The 25,920-nt window shown below is 48.9% G+C and overlaps 1 protein-coding gene and 1 long non-coding RNA gene across 13 annotated transcripts in view; one reads left to right on the top strand and one right to left on the bottom strand.

Moving 5' to 3' along the window:
* Positions 1-25,920, top strand: part of FOXN3 (forkhead box N3) — a 393,063-nt gene that overhangs the window by 187,124 nt on the left and 180,019 nt on the right. The gene's annotated exons all lie outside the window — the stretch shown is intronic.
* LOC144321024 (uncharacterized) lies at positions 15,311-24,542 on the bottom strand. 2 transcript variants are annotated; one of them, XR_013386714.1, is made up of 4 exons: positions 24,226-24,542; positions 20,836-20,999; positions 18,106-18,254; positions 15,311-17,452 (listed from the first exon to the last, which is right to left on the bottom strand). It is a non-coding gene; the product is annotated as an uncharacterized LOC144321024 (long non-coding RNA). The 2 variants fall into 2 exon arrangements; XR_013386713.1 differs by lacking the exon at positions 24,226-24,542 and adding an exon at positions 21,469-21,738.

Below are 25,920 nucleotides of genomic sequence, written 5' to 3'. Positions count from 1 at the left end.
CTCTCTATACGTGAGAACTCAGACACACACGCAGCCCTACAAAACCATCATCACTCCTAAAACCAAATTAACTGCGATTCTATACTGTCACCTAAAATCCGGTCCATTTTAGGATTTACCTGATTGTTAAAAAAAAAAAAAAATCAGCAGTGGTTTATTCAAATTAGAATCCAAAGCAGGTGCGCATATATGGCATTTCATTGATGTGGCTCTGAAATCTCTTTTTGACCTGTGCTCCTTCCTCTTCTTTCCTTCTCACCATTTAAAGGACGCCGTTTTCCCTTTCATCCTCTTCTCCATCATTGTTGTGATGTTCAGTCTTTTTTTTTTTATCATATTGCCAGGCGCCGTGTTCCCACAAAGGCTGTGTGCTCCAATGCTGACTTTTGCTCACGTACGCTGTTCTCTCTGCCCAAAATATTCTTCCTCCCTTCTTCCCCTCCGGGTGCTGCATTCTCCACTTGGACGATCCAGCTGAGCCGGGCCTCTGTGAAGCCACCTTTCCCATTGTGGTTCTTGTTCTCCACTTTGCCTGGTATTTCGCAGTGTGATGATCTCCTCAGACTCTGCGCCTGCCAGTGTTCCCCTTTCAGCTCTCCCACCACCCTGAGGTGCAGGGCAGGGACACTACGTGGTTCACTTTTGCACCCCTGAGGGCCAGCACGTTGCCCGACATGTGGTAGGTACACTTGAAATACCTTCTGAGAGATTGGATGAGCCATCAGACACCAAATTCAAGTGTTTATAATAAACCTAGGTTCAGCTTTTGGGAAGTTACTTGACTGTTGACTCTCATCATACGGTTTGTGGTACCTGCAGGAGTAGCTTTCTCTTAATTAGGAAGAAAACTGGTTTCTAATTTTTTTTTTTTTTCAATCCACTGTAAGATTAGGTTTGCCCAGATAACTGCCTCTGTCTCCCTTCAGGAACCAACCGTTGTGGCCATTACTGCCATCCTCTTGTCAAGAATTAATAAAAGGAAGAGCGTCTTGGCTTCACTGTGCTGACTGAGGAGTGTGTTTTACAGTTGGGAGAGAAAGAGGTGGTTCAAGGCATGCAAGAGAATTGACCCTTGTCTTGGGAAATTCACTTAACTGTACATAACACCCAACAGCCTGTCACTTTTGTGAGAATGAACCTGAGCACAGCCTGCTGGTGGTAGAGATCTTAGAGATCTCTTCACTGAGATCCCAGAAGGCCATGTTGGTTCATAGAAGAATCTGAGGTCCACCCGGTGCCAGTGACTTAGCTAAAAACCCGTATATCTGGGTGAAGAGCCCAGGTCTCCTGCTTCTTGTGTGATGTTCTTGTCTGCATTGTTTCACAGCTTCCCTCCTTCCTTGAGATTCTGATCGATTGGAAACGGACATTAGCTCGTGCCATTTATGTGAGGTGTATTTTCCTTCAAGTGTCATCCTTTGAGTCACTGAGTGTACTAAATTTTTTAAATCAATGATGTGTCATTTCTGTTGGTGACCCTTGAAAATATGCTCAAAGCTATCAAACTTTTTTTTTTTTTTTGGTTAACTACTAGGAATATCATTGAATTTTAGGTTTTGAATGAATCTCTGGACACTCTTTTGAGTTACCTGCTAATTCATATTATAGCCATCCATCCTCTCCACACAGATCCTTCCCGGTGAGCAAAGGACCTGATCCTGTTTGTTGATACAGATACTATGTGTAGGGAATGCAGATTGCCCCGAAGCACTGGCAAGTGTGTAATCAAAGGACTGTTGGAACATTTTTTGACTTGAGTGTCTATCCTAATTAACTCTCTATTATCTCTGGGGGTTTTTTTGACCTTTTTTTTTTTTTTTAAAGATTTATTTATTTTAGAGAGAGAGAGCTTGTGAATGCATGAATGGGGAGAGGGGCAGGAGGAGGGAATCTTATTATTTTTTTTTTATAAAGATTTTATTTATTTATTCATGAGAGACACAGAGAGAGGCAGAGACACAGGCAGAGGGAGGAGAAGCAGGCTTCATGCAAGGAGCCGGATGCAGGACTTGATCCCAGGAATCCAGGATCACACTGAGCCAAAGGCAGACACTCAACCACTGAGCCACCCAGCCGTCCCAGGAGGAGGGAATCTTAAAGCAGACTTACCACTGAGCACGGAACCTGACACGGGGCTCTGTCCCACGACCCTGAGATCATGACCTGAGTCAACACCAAGAATCGGACGCTTAATCCCCTGAACCACCCCAGGTACCCCTTGACTTATGTTAAAGGCTTTCCCCCATCCTTATAGCTCAGTTTATATCTAGGGGGGTTGTTTCTCTGAAATACTATTAACAAGTAATAAGGTCATGGTACCACTCCTGTATGGTGCCTAAAACATTCTCATAACTCGTTCATTCAACAGATGTTGATTTCATGCTTAGAAAGAGGCTTTGTGCTAGGCATCGGGAAAATGAGGATGATTTCAGTCCAGTAGGAGAGATGAGTGTCTAAGAAGTGCACGTGCAACATGGCATATGACATCTGTACAAGGTTCTATGGGAGGGCGGGTGAGGGGGTGACCACCTCCCAGTTTTTGTATCAATCAATGAGCAAGGTTTCCGTTATACAGGGAGGGTCAATAGGGAGAAGGCTTGGGAGGTGCACAGGGTGCTGAAGTAGATGCAGAGGGTGTCAGGATTCTGGAGCTAACTTGGTCGCTGACCTGTGACTGGGGTAAGTGCCTGCATCTCTCTGAATCTCGGATTTCTCCATTCAGTTCAGTAAGCCTTCTCTCGTGAGCCTGCTGTGCTTACTCAGCGTGTTTATTCAGCAACTCATGTGTGAGTGGAGCTGGCTTTGATCCATGGTTCCCAAACTAGTTGCCCCAGAGGACTCTGATTATCCTCCCTGGTCTATGCTTTTGTTTGACACTTAGGATGACCAGCAGTCACAGGGTCAGATCTGCCGTAGATCGCCGGGGTCAGCACGGTGTGCCACGGGGAAGAACATTTCTACCAGCAGCATAGGGCCTCTGGGCGGCTGCTTGCAGAGCGACATTGATGATTTCTGAACGGTTTTGGGGGAGCATCGGGATGGAGCCTCGTCCTCGTGCTGCTGATTCTGCAGAAGACCTTTTCCATTTGGGAAAGTGGCACCAGGATGTGTGTGATCTGCAGGCCTGTTCTTGCGCCGTAATTAAAATGTATGCAACTGCGTGAGTGGGGACTCACTGGCTGGCTGCTTACGTTGGATCTTGTGTCTCCCTGGGCCCTGCTGTGTCGGTCCCTGCAGGTCGCAGCCAGCAGTTGGGACCCTGCTCTTCCGAGCACCCTTCCAGGGATCCTGGCACCCCAGGATTAGGGCACATCTGCTCCACGCATCCTATTCCTGCGGAAATGGAATTCTAGAGTGTGCATGGCCTTGTTGGCACCATTGACACACGTGTACCTGTCCGGATCTGTCAGGCTACCCTGCCCACGGTGGGTTTTTGGTTTTTCTCTTTCTCTGTACATTTCTCTCTCTCTCTCACTCACTCACTCTCTCTCTCTCTCTCTGTTTTATTTTTCCTGTGTACATTTCTCTTAATGATGATGTCTCCTTTATCAAAAAGCACTTAATAAACTCCCAGTGAAATCAGAAGCTGTTAAGGGCACTTGTGATGGGGCTCGTCTTACGTGCCCAGGTCCCTGCCCCAGACAAGTGCTACCTCTGGGCTGTGCGCTCCCCTCTCCATTGCTGTTACTGAGTCACTTCTGTGTCTCCCTGGACAAGCCTGCTGTCTGTGCAGGCGTGATTTATTGCCAGATGGTTATTTTCTTTACAGTGATTGAGTTTTATGAAATGTAATCCCAGTTAGTAGCCCCCCTGTGTAAAATGTTTGGCTTACGCACTTGGAGCCATTTGTTTAGCCCAGTGTTGAGGTTTACCCCCAGGCTTGGTGGGGAGCTGTGTTCATGGTGGTCACCCGGCTGGGGCTGACGGGAGGCAATGCTTTACCCTCAGTACTTTGGGGACCACACAACGGTTTTCAGATCAGCCGTTCAGAAATGGCAGCTTACTCACATGGGGTCCTTGTTGGATTTCTCATGGCCCCCAGCATTTGCCTGTCCAAGCAAGCATTGTGGGTTGAGTTGTCTCTCTGAAAAGGTATGTTAAAGCTCCAATCCTTGGTACCTATGAATGTGGCTTTACTTGGATGTAGGGTCTTTACAGACCCAATCAAGTCAAGATGAAGGCATTACTGGATTAGGTTGGGCCTTCATTTTAGTACAACTGATGTCCTTATAAGAAGAGAAGAGAGGCAGGCCTGCATTTAGGGAGGCTGGAAGCGGAGGTCGATGTGACCCATCTACAAGCCAAGAAACTTAAGGCTTGCTGACATCCCGCAGACGCTTGAGAGAGGTGTGGAACACATCCTCTTTCAGAACTTCCAGAAGGAACCAGCTCTGCTGACACCTGGATTTTGGATTTTAAGCCAGAACTGTGAGAGAATACATTTCTCTGGTTCTAAACTACCCAGTTAGTGTCACTTCTTTCTAGTGGCCCTGGGATGTGAACATAGCAATGAAAAGAAATAGTGATGAGTTTCTTTCTTCTTTTTTTTTTTTTTAAAGATTGTATTTATTTGACAGAGAGGGAGAGCACAAGGAGGGGGAGTGGCAGGCGTGGGGAGAGGGAGAAGCAGACTCCCCACAGAACCAGGGAGTTGGATTCAGGGCTCAATCCCAGGACCCTGAGATCATGACCTGAGCTAAAAGCAGATGCCTAACTGACTGAGCCACCCAGGGGCCCCCGGTGATGAGTTTCTGCCTATGCTAAAGGCATAGGTGCCTAGGAATTATGCAGTGGGACTGTGTCCTTTACAGAGGAGGGAGCTTAGGTCAGGAAGGTGTGTGGCCACACAGTGGGGGCTGGTGATCAGCTTGGCTCCAGAAACCATGTCTCCAGAGCTTTGAACTTCTCCCACTGACAATTGCCTTTTCAAGTACATTTGAAGCCTTGCTCACATTCAAGAAGCAGACACCTTCGGGGGCAAGTGTTTTCCAATTTAGATGGTAAGTGAGGGGAGCACAGATCTTTTCGACAGAGTGGGGAGGATTTATAGGGTGTTGGTTGTATTTGCTGTGCACACTGCAGGCAAAGAGCACAGGGGCACAGGCCACAGGTCCCAAATGGGACCCATTATTCTGGGGTGGTAACATATTGGTCATGCCCTTGAACTTGCTTCTCTTTATCAGAAGTGATTTATAGCTAAGTGCCAGTGGACCCCTTTCCTTGTAAGTGAATGCCTTCTATTAAAAAAAAAAAAATCCCTTTGCACCGTTTCTGTCAGGTGGAGGTGGTATGGGATGATGGAGCAGAGGAAGGCTTAGCTTTCTTTTCTAGCTTTATTTGAAAGTCTTAAAGCAGATCCTCCTATTTTATCTTATTACTATTTTTAAAGTCTTTATTTTCTTATTTAAGCCATCTCTACACCCAGCATGGGGCTGGAACCCATGACCCCGGAGGTCAAGAGTCTCCTGCTCCTCTAGCTGCAGCAGCCAAGTGCCCTATGTCCTCCTGTCTTAAACTCATGATACTTCATTCCACCCTCTCAAAACCCAATGTATCATTCAGAAGGCACTCTTCCTATAGCACTGGCGCTCATGGCTCACTGCTCCCTACTTTGGGTTGAGGTATTTATGAGCCTGGCTTGGGGCCCCCCCTCCTGGTCCTCAGACACTAAAGCCCCCACCCCGGGCTGCCTTCTGCACCCAGGCACCTGTCTCAGGGACCCACTCGCTTTACCCCCATGTCCACGCAGGGTGTTCGATGCATTGAACCTGTAGGGTGGTGGGGTGGGTGCTCCATGTGAACTGGTACAACTAGGTGCTGCTACACCTGCTCAATGTTTCTTACTCAGGGCCTTGGACGTTCATGGGGACTCCTGTTTGTGTTAATATATTCTTCAACCCCAAATCCTTTTGCTTGAAACTCGAAATCACGGGACTCTGTTTGCACAACTGTGGATGCTCGCGTCAGTTGAGTTCTTGGTGCAGAAGCGGAGGGACTGACTGAGTAACTCTGAGTCAGAATCCCTTTAGAATTATTTAATGTATTGGCTACTTTGTTCCCAACGATTCAGTGTTTGTGTGACCTCAGTTTTACCAGGCATCTGAAGGCACTTTTGTCGAGCGTCTTCAATCTGCCCAGTGTACCAACATTTTATTTCTGAGCAACAGTCGTGCCCTTGAACCTGGCTGCTTTTTAAGGAGGGCGTCCTGCCTGCCGCCCTCGAGAGCTGAGGTCAGTCAGTCCAGTGCTGGTGATGAGCAGGTCAGACTAATTCTTGGAGGTCAAGGTGAGTCTCTCTTCCAAATGTCTCACCCTTCATAATTGGTCCCAGGAGACCAAATACAAGTAAGTACGTGCCGTCCTCTCACGCCAGTCCACTTCATCTCTGACTTGGGGTGGGCTGGCTCCACGCTGCAGTCCAGCAGCTGAAAAGAGAACTTTCTGGAAAGCCACCTTCTACCCACAGCTTCATCAGCTCATCCATCTAGAAGCTTTGAGCTTCTTTTCTTTTGTCAGTGACCTTCTTTCCTGGGTGACTGACGAGGGCAGGGACTCTTGAGGAGTGGGACTGAGTGTTAAGTATGGACTCGGCCTCAGAGAGAAAAAGGTCCCCTCACACCCGTGAAGGCTTCAGCAGTGGCGTCCCCCACAGCATTGCCAGGGGTTGGCAGGGACTTCAAAAGGCTTTCTGGAGATTTGGGTCATAGAGTGAATTCAATTACTTTGGAGCTTCCTTGCACCATTTTTATTTTCTTTAATACCTTTTATTTTATTTTCTGGCTTCCCTCTACACCCCCCCCCCCCCCCCGGAATAAAGGCACATTCCATAATAAGAATTCTCTAGCATCCAATACAAAAGTGATACCACTTGTCAGTTTGAAGAAAAAGCAAATTGTCTGCTCTGTGGGTTGGGATTTCCTCTTAAAAAAAAAAAAAAAAGCAGCTTAGAGAAAATCCCTGAACATAGTCTTCTGATTGAAAAATATATTAGTGGATTTCATGGCTTTATCATTTTCTTAAAGTAACAGTTTTCCTTACTTTTAAAACATATATATTGCTGTTGAGGCATATGGCTGAAAACATTCCCAGTGCAGGATTTTTGATGGTTGACAAAACTGGAAAAAAAAGAAAAGTCTTTGTTTCATAAAATTGTGTAGTTGAAAAGAAGCTTATTATTCCTTAGGTCAACCCTCTGCCTTGGGACAAAGGGCACGAGCCTCTTCTGCAGCCATAAGCAACGGCCTGGGTCATTTCTGTGATGCTTCCACGGTGGGGGGTGGAGGGAGCCTGCTGACCTGTCTGGACGCCCGCAGACCACCCTCTGTCTGCTGAAGCTGGCTTTCTACACGTCATCAACAAGCAGATGCTTTTAGCCATCCCACTGGCCTGCCAGCTAATACATCAGTTTCTACAGAAGCTGAACCCTTTGGCTATGAACCCTTTGGGTTAATGGTTGGGGGGGCTTGGCGGGGGGGGGGCTGCCGTCAAGGGAAAGAAGCAAAAGTAAGGGCTCGTGTGCAACACTGCTCACGAACAAATGAATCGTGGATGCTTGAGTCCAGAAGGTGAGGTATTCAGGAGCTGCTTTGCTTGCGTTTGTGCTGAGCACTGCCAAGAAGGACCAGCTTCATACGAGTGAGGTGGAGGTTGTAAGCTACGTTTTTGACTTTCGTACGTTTTACTTGCAAAGTCCATTTTCAGGAAAGCATCGCCCAGTGGGGGAGAAAGTATGGCTGTGAAAGCCCAGAGAGATCTGCCCAGGCGTCCCCTCGGGCTGCACTTCTACCCACTGGGGCCTTTCCAGATGCATGTTTCATGACAGCAGGCTGACCAGGAGGTCAGCAGTCTCCTGGTGTTTGCTGGGTCCCCTCCCCACTGCTTCGGATGTCTAGGTTCCCAGGATTTTCTGTTTTTGGATCACCTGACGTTGGACTCCCCCCGCCCCCCGCCCAGTTTCCCCAGGCTCCCTCTGTGAATGCTGCTTGGGGTGGCCGAGCGGTCCTGGGCCACTGCTCTGCTTGGACTGGTGAGCACTGGTGAGTGGCCCTTAGAGCCCTGTTCCGTTCTGCCTGGAATGCATCCAGCTTTATCACATCTTGTGGCTGCACCCCTCACCCCCCAAAGCCTTTGCTGTCGGCTTCAGGCACTGAGTTTCTGATTTTCCTGCTTCTTGCCCACTGGCTCCTTCTCATCATCTGCATCTTGCTTTAGGGACACCTCTTCCGAGAGGGGTCCTCCTTAAGCCCTCCTGCTGGGCTCCTTCTGCACTTCTCCCCCAGGAGCACTTAGCCCAAAGTGTGTTTATACATTCATTTGTTGCTTGTTTACCACCTGTCTCCCCCTCAAAATGTCAGGCAGTGCCTTGCACAGGGGGCTCCTGAAGATCTCCCGCTCTCTGAGATCTGAACTGGGTGGTTATCTTTGATTTCTCATCTCCTCGGCCCCCGGTTTATGGAGCACTCATGAAGAGCAGAGCCCAGCAGCTGGCTGTCTACACCACACACCCCTCCATGTACACCTGCTTGTGGCCCCACCCGTTCCACCCCTGAACTGTAAGCGCCCCATTTCTTGCCTCCAGGCTCTGTCTTCTGTACCCCAAGCACTGTCACCACTGTATCTCCTGCTCAAGGGGGTTCCTTATGGGGCGCTGCCCCCATGGAAGTAAGTTCCCATCTCCTCCCTGATGTTCTAGACGTTTTAGAGTCTGTGTTCATCCTCTAGTATCCTTATGTCACGTTGTTCCCTGTGCATGCCCACCGCTGGAGACAGGCGGATCCCTGCCTTGCTCTACGAGACCCACCAGGCATGGTCTACTGCTCATGCTATCTTTACCTGCACCGCCCCCCCCCCATCTGAATCCCCTGACCTGGCTCTTTGCTGAGGACTCTGTTTAAATCCCATCTCCTTCCTGGCATCTCCTCCTCATTTTATTAATCTCCCTTTGGCCCTTGGCATTTATAGTCTGTCTATGCAGTTTATAATAAACTTTATAGCAGAGTCTGTCATCTGATGAAATCAGGAGCAGTGCAGATGATTTTTAGGAGCGTGGAGGTTGGAATCAGAAACCTGGGGATGAGTCTTTGACCATTTGCTGGCTGTGTGTCCTTCAGCGAGTTAATTACTGTTAATGAGCTTCGTGTCCTCATCGGTGATGGGAGAAGAATAATGCCTTGCTCACGTGGTGGTTGAAAGACGAAATGCTACAATGATGGCACAGCTCCCGGAATATAGTAGACATTCAGTGAACATTATCCTGGTGATCATTTCCCCGTGTCGGTGCTGGAGACTGATTTGTGGGCCCCCCTCTCCTAAAATTCATATGTTGCAGCCCTAACCCTGATGTGACTGTATTTGGGGATAGAGTTTTTAGAAAGTCATGAAGGTTAAATGAGGCCATCAGGGTGTGATCCTATAGGATTGATGGCTTCATAAGGAGAGGAAGAGAGAGCCCTCTGGACACGGAAACACCAAGAAAGGACACTCAAGGACACAGCAAGAAGGTGGCTGTCTGTAAGCTGGGAAGAAAGGTGTCCCCAGGACTCAATCAGGCAGCCCTTCGCTCTTGATCTTGTAGCCTCCAGACTATAAGAAAGAAATTTCTGTTGTTTAAGCCATCCCTACTGTGGTGTTTCGTGAAAGCAGTTGGAGCTACCTAATATGGTTGGGTTTTGCTCTGATTGGATAACGATTTGTTGAACTGATGTTAATTGAGCACATACTATGTGTTAGGTACTTTTTAGTTTAACCTCACATGTCTTTTTTTTTTTTTTTTAAGATTTTATTTATTCATGAGAGACACACAGAGAGAAGCAGAGACACAGGCAGGGAGAAGCAGGCTTCTTGCGGGGAGCCCAGTGTGGAACTTGATCCCAGGACCCCAGGATCACTACCTGAGCCAAAGGCAGACGCTCAACCACTGAGCCCCCCAGGTGTCCCTGACCTCACATGTCTTATGTCTCGATTCTCATAACCACTGAGGAGGTTGGTTCAGTAGCTTGGTGGTCAGGCTCCATGGTCTCGCAGAGCCAGCATTGGGACGGCGGCCTAAAGCTGGAGCCTCTGAAATGGCACCTTCTGGAGTTGTGCAGTATGAGGACCCTGGGGGCAGGCCCTGTGTCTCTAGGCCCCAGATGATGAATCCCTTGATGTCCAAGGCGGTGCCTTGTGCTTTATCTCCAGTGGCACTTAGCAAGTGCTCCGTGTGCAGCAAGCAATTAAAAAATAATTTCTGGTTGGCTCACTGTCCCCAGACAGTTGTATTGCCTACATCTGGGCAAAGAGTGAAATTACCAGCCCCGACCCCAGGTCCCCAGAGTGGGTCCCCAGAGTGGGTCCCCTGAGTGTCTGCTGGCAATGGGGCCAGTTGAGGTGGAGAAGCCTGCCCAGGAGGTTGCTGGGCTGTGGAAGGTAAAGGAGAATGAGGTCTTCGGTGGTTGGACGTTCAACCTTTGTAACTCAGACCCTTCCATTTTATTCTCTCAGTGAGTAAAGTGAGTCTGCGAGGGTGGTATGTTTGGGTTTTTGAAGAAGATTAGCCGTGTGGAGTCTGATGTAAGGTTAGGGGATGATGGGTGATAGCTTTTAGATTTCCAGGTCCATGTCTACATAGACAGGGGCACATATTCATTACCAGCATCCTTATAATTCATATCCCACTTCCCTTTAATAAGGTTAACATAAGGTACGTAAGACGTGTTACAGTCAGGCTGAATGTGTAAAAGTACAAAATAGACCTACTCTGTGGAGAGAGGGCAAAGCAATTATTCCAGATTCTTAAGCTGATTATATGTGCTGCAGTCGAGTACCCTGACAGCCAAGGCAAAAATGGAAACTCAGCTGGTTTTATCATTCTGCTTCTGGTAAAATGCCAATTTAGGAGAGTCATGCAGACCTCAGGTGCCACGTTTCAAGAAATACCATGTTGTGGGGCCCTTTCTCCAAAGGACATAAAACCACATAGTTTACAACAGAGCACTGGTTTAAGAAGGTTAATGAAGTTTGATCCTGGCTTTCGCTCATGCTCTTAGTTAGGGCCTTATTCTTCTCTAATCCCTGGATGACTCCTGTTCATCCTTTCAACTTTGGGATCTCCTCCTCCAATAAGTCTTCTGTGATGTTCTCTGCCCAGCCTGGGCTGAGTCTCTCTTCCCTCGGTGGAACCATAATACTATGGGCGCTGGTTTTTTTTTTTTGGGGGGGGGGGGAAGGGTACCTCCATATTCCTTTATATGGTCTCTTACAACTAAACTAGGTATTCTTAGGACTCATTTCTGGTGTTGTGAGAATCACACACTGATGTTTGTTCAAGGAAGGAAGTTTACTGACCTACATTAGTAAAACACTTTATTAAGTAGGTGAAACCAGTTTCTGCCAGTGAAGACCATCCGCTGATTTCCAGTGTTTGCCCAGAGCACCTAGCTCGTCTGTAATGCAGGGAGCTTGTATCTCTCACTGTTGTGACTGCCTCTCGTCCTGCTTCTTCCACTAAGATGTGACTCACACATTCCATGGGCTCAGTTTCTGCCTCTGCAAAGTTGAGGGTGTTGAATCAGTTCAGGGAGAACAGAGACGTGGAGTTCATCATCAGTCCCATATTCCACCCCCACGGTGGGCATGGTGGGCATCCCTCAGGGGCCGCAGGGGCAAGCAGATGCAGGGTCGGGGCTCCATCTCTGAGCGTCACTTCTGGAGGCCATCACCAGACCACCAGTTCTTTGGGGTTGGTATCAGAGAAGAAGCCCATTTACCATCTGTGGGATCTTTGATGTTCTTTTTAGCTCTGATGATTCTAGAAAATTCTCCAATCTTCCTCTGTCATCATGGTAACGGGATATATGGTATATTCTCCCAGAGTTCATTTGCTCCTGGAATCTCAGAAGGTGACCTCCTTTGGAAATAAGTTATTTGCAGATGTGAGTAGTTAAAATGACCTTGTACTGGGTTCGGGTGGGCTCTAAATTCAATAACTTGTGTAAGTGGAGAGGACACAGGCATCCAGGGAGGAGGAGCACTGTGTGACGATGAGGCAGGGATGGGACCGGAGCAGCTGCAGGCCAGGAGCTCCCAGGATCACCCAGACCTGGAAGGAGACAAGGAGGGCTGTTCCCTGGAGCGTTCAGAGGGAGCACAGTCCTGGTGGCCCCTTGATTTCAGCATTCTGGCCTGTTTCTACCAAGTTTGTGGTATTTGTTACGACAGCTCTGAAAAACCAATACACTCACCTCCTTTTTTTCCTTTTTCCTTTTTTTTTTTTTTTTTAAGATTTTATTTATTTTAGATTTGGAGCACGTGTGGGGGTGGAGGTAAGGGAGGAACAGAGGGAGATGGAGAAGCAGACTCCCTGCTGAGTGCAGAGCCCAAGGCTGGGCTCAGTCCCAGGATCCTGAGATCATGACCTAAGCCCAAATCAGGAGTCAGATGCTTAACTGCTTAACCAACTGAGCCACCCAAGTGCCCCACCTCTTATTTTTATTTAAAAACCGTCTGTTGCCTTTACTCTCTCTGATTGCTAATATGCCCCTCCCTTCCTCTATCTAGGGGAGGAGGCCAACAACTTTGGAAGACGTCTTTTTGCCCTGTTGCCTGTGGTGGAAAGAACCAGACGTTTCTTTGACTGTTCATAAAAATTTAGACATTGATAAAAAGCCCCTTTTCCCAATTAATAGATGAAAGCCTATGAATTACTTTATATTTTTGTGGGACATATGTTTAGTTCAGACTCCCTGAGGTCTTATTCAAATTATCGAAAACCTGGCCTCTGCTGTATAATTCACAGATGGTACTGACTCTAGCCAAAAAAGAAAAAGACAGGGAAAAAAAAAAAAAGAAAAAGAACGGGGGTTGAAAACACAAAACTACTCAAGTGTTCTGAGCACTAGGGAACAATGTTGGCCTGGGGCTCCCCCCGCGGGAGTCCGTCCCTCTGGGCAGGGGGACTGACTGGCACTGTCCCTCTTGCACGTCCGGCTCAGTGCAGCCTCCGAGCTGACATCTGTCTTCTTCCTGCTTCAGACACTAGCTCCTCTTTGTCAAGGGTTTTCTTGTGTTGCTGCGTGACCTCAGCACTCTGCAGAGTGAGTGATTGGGGGTACCTGGGTGCGTGGCTCAGCAGTTGAGCGTCTCCCTTCGGCTCAGGTCGTGATCCTGGGGTCCAGGGATCAAGTCCCACGTCGGGCTCCCTGCAGGGAGTCTGTTTCTCTCTCTGCCTGTGTCACTGCCTCTCCCTAGGTCTCATGAATAAATAAATATGATCTTTAAAAAAAAACACCCAAAAAACAAAGTGGGTGTTTGTTGTCCCATTGCACAGACAGGGAAACAAAGATCTAGACTCCCACATCCTCCCAGCCTACTTCATAGGGTGTGTGTGTGTGTGTGAGGGGGGGACCATAACCTAAGCAACCTCAGGGGTGCACAGAGGTGAGTTAGGGGAACCTGAGGCACAGGGAAGGGGCAGGCCCTGCGGGGAGGCTGGGATGCTGGGCCGGTAAAGACCGTGCAGCGCGTGTCTCAGGCCTGGAAGGTAGGGTGCCATGCATATCCTTTGGGGGCTGTGGAAAATGGGAGTGGGGAGACTGGAGACTGTGACGGGGGGTTTGGGGCAGGGAGTGCCTGGCGGCAGGGAGCGGAGTGGGGGGTCAGCACCCAGGAGAGGCTGGGGGCTTGGTTGGGGTGGGCCGCCCTCCTAGGGGTGGACTCCATGGGCTCTGATGGCAGCAGGGGGGAGCAGGGGTCGGGTGTAAGCCTGCCTGCAAGCAGGAGGCACCACGCACTTTGCAGCTTCACTGTCATTTAAGCAGACGTGGCAAAGCCCTCCCTGGACTGTGGGCACTGGGCCGCCTGGCCTTGGGGGCAAGCTCGGCGTAACCGGGGAGTCAGGGGTGTAGCTCCCGTTAGCAGGTGGGGAGGGGCTGTTCTCACCACCAGATGTGGGAAGGCTTTATGAAAATTAAGAACAAACCTGTAATCCGTGGGGTTTTGCAGGCGAGGCCTCCTCTGAGCCCTAATCCCCCTGTGAGTCGCTTCAGGAACAGGGGGAGTAACTAGTCCAGGGTAGAGAATTGTTGGGCTGTTTATCGGTAATGTTTGCAGATGCAGTTGAGTTACCTTGTTGCGGTCTTTGCAAGGATCCTTCCAGAAGAGGGCTTTCCTCCTGTGGTCCCTGAGCTTGATTTGGGGGTTGCATCGAGAGTTTTGGGCCTGGTTTGTGTTTAGTCGCCGTGGATGAGCGTCTTTGCAGGCAGTTCTGAGGTGGCTCCCAGGACTGTCCGACCTCATGGGGCCAGCGGGTCACTATTGCAGCTTTTGGTAGGAAGGGGGACCAAGGCACCCAGCGCGTGGCCTCAGCACTGCCTGGGGAGCCGGGATCACCTGGCTTGTGGGCAGGGTTTTTACGGGGTGCAGACTAAGTGTGGGGGTAAAGACAGTGATGTGTGCGGGGCTGTCCTGCATTCAAATTGGGCTTGGAGTTAGAGATCCACCTGTCAGAACTTAGTAGTTTATCCTGCTTCAGGGCAGTAGTTCTTAACTGGAGGTGATTTTTGTCATCTCCCTCCACCCCCCTCGTTCTCCCCACCGGGAGACACGTGGCAATGTCTGCAGATATGGTTGTCACCACTTGGGTGAGGGGTCCTACTGGTTATCTAGTGGTTGGAGCCTAGAGATGCTGCTAAACTTCTGCAACACACAGAATGGCCCCCACAACAGAGGAGCACCCTGCCCTGGATGCCCCAGGTGCTGATAGGGCCAACCAAGGTTGAGAAACTGTGGGTAGTGGCCAGCAAAATCTTTTCCCGTCCTCACTGCTGTCTCCCAGGGAAGAGTCGGAGTTCTGGCCGTGGGATGGGGTTCCAGCACAGCTAGGGAAGGCCCCCAAGTGACGGGCAGGGTGGGGAGAGGCCTGCGTAGCTGTGGCAAGGAGCCCGGGGTCAGGCCACCAGCTGTGTGCTCTCAGTGGGCTCTGCCCTTTGGAGTTTAGGTGAGTGAGGAAAGCCCACCAGGAGATTTAAGGCCCTTTCCAGCTCCCACACCCCAAGATTCCAGAACTGACCTTTTGTCCTCATAACCCCGGGCACGATTCAGGTAATGGAGGCAAAAGAGATTTGAGGAGACCTCATTCTCTTGCCTTTCCTACCAGTTTTGCCTTTGCTTTTTTTGGGGGTGGGGTGGGGGTGGGGGTTTCCAAAAAGGCTAAAAATTGCATACCATTAATTTCATGCTTAAACGCCCTCCCGCTTTTTAATCAGTAAGAACCCTGATGACAAAACATGAGAAGGTTTCTTCTGTTTCAAGGAGAGATGATTTTAATGTCCTCGACACATTTCTGCTCGATGTCTGATTCCTTGGCAGCAGACAGACGTGTGCCTTTTCAGTGTCTCTGCGGAGGTAAACCCAGGCTACCAGGAGGTCCCCAGACAGCGCTGGCTCTGGGAGACGTCCTGTGAGTGTAAGAGAACCTGAGAGGCAGGATGTCTGGGTATTCCCCAGCTGATGTAGCAGACGTTAAGTCATCCCAAATAGCTGTCTTCACTCCAACCCCCCCCCCACGCACGTGCGTGCGCGCACACACACACTCACACACACAGATGCGGTATCCTGGGAGCTCATGGTCTTCTCCGTCAGTAAATGGGTAATACGCACAAAGAAGCCGGGCTGTTCCTCTGTGCACATTAGAGGAACAGTCTTTGTCCTTCTCCTGGAAATCCTCCCTATTAGATGAGTTTGCTAGGGCTGGCATAACAAGCATCATAGACTGGGGCGGTGGCAGGGGGGGCCTTACGAAACAAATGTATTTTTGCACAGTTCTAGAGGCTAGAAATGTGAGATAAAGGTGTCTGCTGGGCTGGTTTCTTCAGAGGCTTCTCTCCTTGGCTGGTAGGTGGCCACCTTGTGTCTTCACATGGTCTTCCCTCTGTGGGTACCTGGGTCCCAATCTCCGCTCTAGGATATCAGAGCCCAACCTCATGGCCTCGTTTTAGCTTAATTGCCTCTTTAGAGACCCTGTTTCCCAAATATCATCACATTCTGAGGGTACTGAGATGAGGGCACCGTTCAGCTCAATACACCTGGTGCAGATGGGTGAGGTACTGGCTCTGCCCAGGATAACCGACTTTACAAACGGCAGGACTGTCACCACTGCTGCTTCCCCCTCTTCTCATATTTTTCTGATGGAAAAACTCAAATATACAGAAAAGATGCAAGAATAGCACAGAGACTACCTATCTACCCCACTACCTAGAATCAGTCGTCATTACCATGTTAAGTTCGTCTTTATGTAAAAATCATGAGACCCCATTAAGAGAAAGTTGTAGGCATCACGACGCTTTACCCTTTAAACCATCAGCGTGAATCTCTTGGGAACAAAGACATTCTCTCCTGTATAAGCGCAGCACGTTACCACGCCTAAGAAAATCTAAAATAATTCCCCACAGCATCTAGTTAGTCTGTATTCAGATTCTCCAATTGTACCCCAAAGTGTTTTTTCTTTTTTATAACTTTGTGGCTTTTTAAAACCAAGATATAGCGAAGGTACAGGCATTGCAACTGGATTTTTAATATCTCTGTTGTCTTTACAGTCTGGAATGATCCTACCAGCCTCCAAAGCCCCTTTTTTTTGAAAAGATCAAGGCCTGTTGTTTTAGGGGAGGCTCACATCTTGAACTTGGCTGAGTCTTTCCTTGTGATGTTGTTCAGCTTGGCCCTGTATCCCTGGAAGTCAAATCCAACTGCTTGTTTAGGTTCAAGCTCGTTGAAACAGTTGCCAGGTGGTGCTGGGTGCTTCCTAGGCCGCCCGAACTACCAGGTTGTCCTGTTGTGGGTGATGCTAAGTTCGAACCCTGGCCTAAGGTGGTGATGCCTCATCTCTCCACCGCAGGGTATGGTTTTCCCTTTGTGATTAACCTGTAAGCTAGGGGGAGATAATTTGGCACCGTGTGCATATCCATTGATGATTCTTGCCTGAATCATTTCTCTGGGGGGTTGCAAAATGGTGATTTTTCTCATTCTGTCATTAGTTGGCATTACAGTTCTTAAAAAGGAACTGTAGGGCCGATTTGCAGAGAAAAGGATTGGTGTATAATCGCCTCTAATGGTGGCAAGTAAATCTCTGTGAATATCCTTGTGGACTCAGGTTTTTATTCAGTGTTTTATAATCAATGGCGGTCATTGTTTTGATGCTCAAATTATCCCAGACTTGGCCAGTAAGGCCCCTTTAGGCTGCCTTTCCTGTCCTTTGTCTATGTCCCCTTTAGTCTCTGAGGACTTCTTGCTTTCTCTTGCACAGAGGCGTCCTAGGTTTAGCTTCTATTTTTCATTTCTAGCCACGGATTCATCCATTTCTCCAAAAAGCTCTGATTCCTTTTAGAGGTGAATGGTATTGAGAAGCTGAATCTGGATGCTGGTGTGTGTTCATTGTGGCTGGGGTGTTAATTATCTTCAGGGCTTTCAGTGGACAGAACTAAGAGAAAACAGAATAACAAGGTCATTGATGTTTCCAAGTCACATCAACTTAGAACTTGGGGTTTCTTAAAGTCTGTGATTTTGTTTTTGTAGGTCTTTGCTTGGCTTCCAATGCTGTGAATTCTAGTAACACTGTTCACCTTTTGCTCTATTCTGCAAGATACATAAGATAACTTCAAAATTATACTGTTACTATTAATATAATAAGTCAGGTCGAAATATAGTATTTCCCCCTCTTTCCTTTAGTCTTTAGTGTACATTCCACTAGAATGGACAGCTGGTATTGCGTTCAGAAGCCATGTGACAGAATCCTTTTCCCTGTAAAGCTATGTTGCCAATTTATTCTTCCAGTTAGGTTGTTTTGTTTGCTTTTTAAATTTTTGAAATTCTTTTTATTTTAAAGATTTTATTTATTTGAGAGAGAGAGAGAGAGGGAGCACAAGTAAGGAGCCCACCTTGAGCTTGATCCCTCGGGGATCACGACCTGAGCCAAAGCCAGACACTTAACCCACTGAGCTACCACCCAGGCACCCCTTCTGTTTGCATTTTTAAAATTTATAGTTTGCTTTTTCCTAAGAAATCAACTTGATTGAGGCACAATTTAATTTATAATAAGCCGCACCCATCCAAAGTGTGCACTAATATGTGTACCTCTCTGTAACCAGCTACTGCAGCGGCCCCCAGGGCATCTTCATCACCACGGTTTCCCTGTGCCCCTTTGAATCCATCTTCTCTCTCTTCACTCGAATCCTCAGGCAACCACTGAGGTATTTTCTCAGGTTTACCTTTTCTAGAATTCCCTAGTAACAAAATCATAGAAGAGTATAGTTTTGTTTCTGACTTCTTTCACTCAGTGTAATGTTTTTGAGAATCATCAATGTTGTGTGTATCAGTAATTCATTCCTTTTTGATTGCCAAGTAGTATTCCATTTTATGGAGAGAGAGAGAGTTTGTTTATCCAGTCAGTGACCGGTGGGTTTTGGATAATTTGCATTTTTTAAGGTATTATGAATAAAGCCTCTTTGAACGTTCTTGGACAAGTCTCTGTGTGGATATAGGAATTCATTTCTTTTGGGTAAGCATCTAGGCCTGGCATGGTAGGATCCCATGATAAGGGTATATGTAATTCTATATGAAAATGGCCCAACTATTTTCTGAAGTGTTTGGCTCATTTGCACCTGTCCCCACAATCTGCCACACTGCGGCAGCTTCACATCTGGACCCGCGCTTGGTATCATCGGTGTTTTTAATTTTTAGCTGTTCCAAGGACAAATTGTCACAGCTCATGATTTTCACTGATATTGTTCTCCCTTTGCTTGACTTTTTCCTTTGAATAGTAAAACATGTTTTAGTTCCCAAGTCAGTGTTCTATGAAAAAACATACACAGCGAAGCCTCATGCTTCTTCACTCTCCATCGTACCATCGCAGGTGTGGCATGCATGAGGAGAGGATGTGTTTCTTGGGTACCCGTGTTGGTGTCAGCACCAGGTCATGAGCAAAGATGGGAATAGCCCCTACCTTTGTCGTGGTTGCAAATGACTAGATATTAATCAGATAACCTCACCAATAAATGTAAACTCGTCCCTTGGCTGCACACTATGTGCAGGAAGAGCTACCAGGTGAAGCCTGAGGCTGTTGTACCTGGATCCCCTCCCGGTTTCCCAAGAAAAAGACACTGTTTACCTGCTCCCTGCCTCATACGTGTTGCAAAATTTCGAAAGTGCTGCAACTCTGGGACCTGTAGCAACAGGCTGAGGCCTGGGAAAGTAAAGAGCACCCTGCTGCTGGAACCCAGGTCCGTGGTAACGCCACCAGGAGCTTCCACATGATTATTTGGCTTGAGATGAAGTCCTGTAGACGTGTTCCTCTCAGATCCCTGGGTGAAACACACTTCGCTGTTTTTTAAAAAACCTATATTGGTCACACATGGTTCACATTTAATTTGTTAAAATCCCTTTTCTGTTTCATTTTCAACGTTGTAGATATTGATGATCCCTCAGCGGTGAAAGAATGTCAGTGCTTGTTATCAGTGGGTTTTTTTTCCCCCCTCATTACATCTTTTAGGTTTGCTGGCCATCCCCTCACCACCCCCCCTCCCCATGAGACATCTCATAGTTTTTAGATTTGAAACTTCAGTTTATGTTTCTAATTTCCTGCAGGTCACCCTGACCTGGTATGAAACACTGAGAGTCTTCGGGATGCTAGGTCTTAAATTCTTAGAAATTTTGATTCAGTGTTATTGTCATAATAATTGAATTCATCCCCCGTGGTTGTTGCGCACCCTGAAGTGTCTTAGGTAAGATGTAGTTTCGCCCGGCTGTTCTAAAACTGGAAACTTTATCCACGCTGTTGTCCTGTTTGTAATTGGGATGCACGGTTGATGTGACGGAAACACAATAGTCGTCACTGATGATGCACTTTTAAAGGAAGTCTGCAGAGAATAGTTTTAGAAACTGCACACTTTTTGGACGCCAGGATCGCGTTTTCCCATTTGGATGCTTATTCTACTTTTTAGGAAGACGAATTCTGGTCTCTCAGGGTGTACAGCACGCAGTACGTTCCCAGGGAAGTGGTGGTGGTATTTTCTCCACCCTCCTCCCCGGCTATCCTCTGTGATTTGGAGAAATTACAGGGGGTTATTACTCTGCGCCTGTTGTGGCACGTAGATTCCAAGAGTGAAATTCTAGGGTGATCGATTTGGTTTTCATTTTGCCAAGTCGTTGTCCCGGCAGGAGACACTTGGCACACTCTGGCCGAAGCAACAGAGGAGTATTTGCTAAAGGCAAATACTGGACCCGGTATTTGCAGCGCTGGACCCAGGGGTACTGGGAACCGGTGAGGGTAGTGCATGCCCACCCCAGCCACCCCAAAGGCAGGGCCGATGGCTGGCTCCTCTAGGGAGCTGCCCTCACCCCTGGTTCGGAAGGCAGGAAGGAAAGGGGCCGGTGTCTGGACTCCGACAAGAGAGGAGCTGGGGTGACAGGCCCTCGGTAGGGGCACGGCCTTCGCTGGCGTGATGCAGCCAAGTAACTCCCTAGAGCCAGGGGAGTAAATCCCGCTGTCATCCTCCTTCCACCCTTCACTTCTCTTACCCGTGCCGCCTCTTGGTGGCAGCAGACCGGAAGTCAGTGGGCAGGGGAGCCTGTCCCTGTGAGTCTACACGTTGGTCTCCTCCGGCTGGGAGCAGCATGAGTGGCTCTGGGGTCATTGAGGTTCATCCAGCACACTTGGGGAAGGAATGTAGGATGGGGAGGACCAGCTGCCATCGCCCCGAATGCCTCGTGCATGTGCGTGCTCTGTCCTGGCCAGTGCCCGAGCAGCAGGGCACTGTGAAAGATATTTTAGCATCTAAGGATCTTTCTTTAATTTAAAATACCTACACGAGGGCACCAGGGTGGCTCCGTCGGGGAAGCATCTGCCTTCGGCTCAGGTGAGGATCTCAGTGTCCTGGGATCGAGCCCCATGTTGGGCTTGTTGCTCATAGAGGGGGGCCTCCTTCTCCTTCTCCCTCTCCCTCTGATGCTCCCCTGCTTGTGTGCTCTCTCTGTCAAAGAAATAAATATAATCTTTAAAAAAAAAATCCCCAAACAAACAAAAAATCCCTATATAGAGCCCCAGACTGGTCTCAGCTAGGTTCTGATCGCCTTCGCTTTCCAGCATCGGGTAACTGCTTTCCCGTCACCAGGCGGTGGCCCAGGATCCGAGCACCTCTGTGCCCAAGCAGAGTCTGCCTTCCTCGCCCGCCCCCTCTGAGTGCAGATGGTGGTGCCGGCCTTTCTGAGCGCCCCAGGCCTGCAGGAAGCTTCTCGAGCAGGGTGGCCACGCTGGCCGGCGGTCGGAGCAAGCTTGCGGCCCAGGACTGCCCCCCAGCGAGCTGCCACCCGGGGGGCACAGAAGTGCTGCGGAAGCACATGCACTGTTTTGCCATCGCCGTCCTTGTCTTGGGGAAGAGCTGCACAGTTGAAACACCCCAAAAGCAAAACTTCTTTTCGTTGTCTTAAAAGATTGATGACCTGGGTGCCTGGCTGGCTGGGTCAGAGGAGAGCATGTGACTCTTGATGTCGGGGCTGTGGTTCGAGCCCCATGTGGGGGTAGAGAGAGTCCTTAAATAAACACAACTTGACAAAATCAATCAGTGAACAGAAGGTCGCTGACAGTGTCGTGTCGTATGATGTACACATGAGGATATAAGTCACCAGCGATGTGAGGCGTGTCCTCCGTGGGGTGTGCAGATCCCACAGGCCATGTAACCCTGGACCCCCGAAGCTGAGTGTAACCGGGGCTGTGTTCATTCTGCCAAACAGATCCAGTGTTGATAGCTCAACAGTGGGCTGATGCTGGGGAGCTTGGCTCTCCCTCCCCCGTTTTAGACTGTGTCTGCCAAAGCAAAGTCCCTTGTCTCCTTACTCCCTTCAAGTTTCTCTACTGTAGGCCGCAGTTCTGAGAACCTCCTCCGTGCCGGGTGGATCCCGAGACTGGGGGTCCCACCCGGGGGAGGGGATGTAAGCATTCACACGGACACACTCACGAGTCATCCCACACCTTGCGGGGGCCTGTTTGTCTTGGTGAAGACGCCGGCGCTCCCTGGAGCGCACACACAGACGTGAGAACATGGCCAGCAGGCTGGATTCTGCTCAGGGAAGCGTGGTTTGCTAGAAACACGGAGGTGGCCCTGGGGCCTGAGACGTGGGTCCTGGCTCTGCCCGTTGCGGGTTATGATCTGGGGCAAGCCCCTGTCTTTTGGGAGCCTGTTGCCTTGGCTGTCAACCGGCTTCATGTCAGGATTCTTTCGTGCAGTGGCTGAGGGCCACCGGAGCAATTGATTGCTTTTGCAGTTCATGGTACAAACGGAAAGGTGATGTGTGGGCTGCTGGTGGCCATGTGCCTGCGTCGTCCTCATAGTGGCGGGGACTTTTGACCCTGTTTCTCCTCTGATGCAAACGATGGAAGCGTATGTGCCCTTCTGGGAAAGGATGTCTGTTATATTTACTGCGGTATGTGGCCCCCGGATCATTTGGTTTCACTCCGGAACGTGCTAGAAGGTCTTACTGCGGCCTACTGGCTGCAATGTTTGTAGCAGACTCACCTTTTAGAGGGGAGGGCATCAGGTTCTTTTTTTTTTATTTTAAAGATTTTATTCATTTATTCATGAGAGACACAGAGAGAAAGAGAGAGAGAGGCAGAGACACAGGCAGAGGGAGAAGCAGGCTCCATGCAGGGAGCCTGATGTGGGACTCGATCCCGGGACTGCAGGATCACGCCCTGGGCCGAAGGCAGGCGCCCAACCGCTGAGCCGCCCAGAGATCCCCGCGCGTCGGGGTTCTTGAGTCACCTTGCTTGCATTGGACCCGGGGCAGGTCAGCTAACCACCTGTCTGGGCTTTAACGTTATCCTCTGCGGGGTCCCACCACTCCCTCTGTTGTCCTAGGTTTGTGGGGAAAATTAAAGATGCTTGAGAAGTGCCCGGGATAGCGCTTGGCATGTGGTCGGTGGTCTGTTCATGGTACTGTTATTCTTGTCGCTGCTGCGACTGCTGCCACCACCACTGCTAACTCAAATGTTTGGGTGCACGTCGAATTCCAGGGGCAACCGGCATCTAGGCCAAATGACTCAGCAATATACCAAGCAAAACAAAATTTTGGGTGTGTGTAATTTCCACGGGTCCTCAAGGGGGTGGCTGTTTTGGGGAACCCCAACAAATCTTCATGGCATGGTCTGAGACTGGCGTCAAGGCGCTCAGCTCTCGGGGTGCCCCCCGCCCCGTGGGGATGTCCAGAACACCGGCTGCAGTTGGCCTTCCTGAGGTCCCTTTCAGGGCTCCTGAAATGCTGGGCAGAGAGTACTTTACACCATCAGGTGAAATGTGCCGTGTAGAGTGTTAAACCGGAGACTTTCCCCTTATGCATAATAATCAGGTAACTCCTAACCCTCGGCCGACTTCCTCTCTTGTTTGCTCTCATGTCACCTCACGTAATTGCCAGTTACTAACCTCATGAGCTCCTGGTTCCGTCTCGGGAGGGCCTTCTGCGTGTGTTCTGTGCCTCGGGTTATAGTGGGTCCTCAGGTGAGCTGGGAAGCCCGCAGATGCAGGTGCCCCTTAGGGCCCTGGACCCATCTGGTGGGTCGCTGTGTTGGTAGCCCAGGTGAATCCCCGCCGTGAGTGGCTCCGTGGGGACACCAGCTCTTCCAGGCGACACACATCCCAGCCTCACTGTAACCTAGCACCCTGCATAGCGATGCATCTTCGGAGGCTGGCCGCCCCCACCTCCTGTGGCACCTCACAGGGACGCAGGAAGATGCGATGATGAGGGTGAGGACTTTGAAACTGGCCTCAGGGGGACTCTGTGTGAGGCCAAGGAGGGGACAGGGTTTAGACCCCACCCTGCCTTGACTCTAGGCGGCTGCTGGGTCAGGTCGCTCAGCCTCGCCACAGGTTTCGTGTGGTTTCATGTGGTTCCCTGGGTCCAGGTCAGCTGGGCTTTTTGGGTAGATGCTGGTCACGTAAATGTTTCCCTCAGTGCTAGCCACAGGATTGGTTCATTCTCCCTCTGCATCCCTTCTCCATCTCCCACACCGCCCTTCCCTTTGCCCAGTGCTCAGGGAGGCCTCAGTTACTTTTGGGGTTCTGGATTTGCCTCTTCTGACCTGCAGGTTCCCGGACAGCCCCTCCGCCTCCCTCAGCAGATTTGGCCTCACCCTCTGCTCCCGCAGGATCTATCCATATCTTGACCAGCACCCACAAGATTTGAAAAGGAATCCACAACACTTACCGTGTCATTTGCTCCTTGTCGCTTCTCCCACTTGGGTTGGGGCTGGTTTCAGATTTGTCTTTGCGACGGATGTCACAACATCAGCTGGTTCTCAAACCCTGTTTGTTGAAAGGATCCACTTTGCTGCTGGAAAGGAAGTTTCTCCCTTCATTGCGGGCTGACTTGGTTGTAGCAAGATGCCGCAGCCTAAAGCTGAATTCCTGGCCCCGGAACCCCAGCAGAGGCCCCTCGTGGACCCCTAGGGAGACTGGTAACAGATTGGTCCCCTAGCCAGTGGCCACCCCTTATAAAGCAAACATACAAACAAACCAACAACCCAGTATTGCGTGTTTTCCTGAGAGAGAGGGTTTTTATTATTATTTTTTTAAACAAAAGGAATAACTGTTATGTTCCAACCCAGTTACATGCACACACCCCATAACTGTAACTTTTACCTGGCTAGATACGTTCAACAACCTTTAGTTATGGAAATAAGGTGATCAAATTATATGTGCCAGTTTGATAAGATCATATTGGAACATTTAAAAATAGATGAGTAACTACTGACAACCAGCAGATAAAGTGGCACTACGTGGGCCAGATGTAATCCAGCCGAGGGTATCTCTGTTTGTCAGACCCACAGGTGCCTTTATCACCCTCCATAAAACATTGTGTTAATTATCATTTGCAGCACCTGAATCACTTTAAAGAAAGTAGAGGTACTGGAAAGAGTGCAAGTTCAGTCCAGAACTGGAGCTGCCTGGCATCTTTTCCCCTCCTCACTTCAGCTGGGTTTTGAACTTTTTTTTTTTTAAGATTTTATTTATTTGTTTCAGAGACAGAGAGAGACAGAGAGAGAGAGAGAGGCTCCATCCCACAACCTTGAGATCACACCCTAAGCCAAAATCAAGATTTGGACTCTTGACCGACTGGGCCACCCAGGCGCCTCCTGGGTCTTGAACTTTTAAAATAACCAAGATTTTATTTCTGTCAATGCAACGAATGGTAAATTTACCTCCCTTTGTATCTGTTAGCTTTAGGTGAGTTTGCCTTTTAAACTTACAAAAAAAAAAGCATGAAAAAGCAATCTATGTCTTTTATCCTACCATGTGTCCTCCTGGTAATTTGCTTTTGCAGTTTTTATTTTAAGATTGTGAGTGTGATACAAACAGTTGTTATTAAAAAATTACAAGAAAGAATATATCCACATCTTGGACAACTTTATCACATCACTGTGCATTCCGGTTTCATATCAGATGACGAAACCTCCTACATCTGAATATCTTTGTATCTGCAATAAAGTTGTCAGCAGTTAAATGGTCACGAAGAACTTACTTATCTGTCCGTATATTGTGTGTATGTGGCGGGGCTATGAGGGGGGCCACACAATATCTGGAATTCATTTGAATTCAACTCTCTGAAGTGCTGTAGTCTGGCTATCTTTAGAAGTGGATAAAACAAGCAGCCTCGGACATTTCCTGTGTGTTTTTGCAAGTGCCTGAGAGTTCTTTTTAAACCTGTCTGTGTCCACACCTCCTCCTCCTCAGCCTGCCCAGGTAACACTGTGAGGTTTCAGATCGTTAACCCTTATTTGCTAATGGTCCCCAAAGGACAGATTGGTGAAACTCATTTGGAAGAATCCCAAGATTCAGTTGGATAAAAGCAGTGAATTTACGGATGCCAGTTCTTTGGCCTTCTGATTTTAGAGTATGAAGG

This window comes from Canis aureus, chromosome 9 (genome assembly GCF_053574225.1).
Source record: "Canis aureus isolate CA01 chromosome 9, VMU_Caureus_v.1.0, whole genome shotgun sequence".
Classification (NCBI taxonomy): Eukaryota; Metazoa; Chordata; class Mammalia; order Carnivora; family Canidae; genus Canis; species Canis aureus.
The sequence above is the reverse complement of the archived record's forward strand: the minus strand, read 5'-3'. Positions and strand labels throughout refer to the sequence as shown.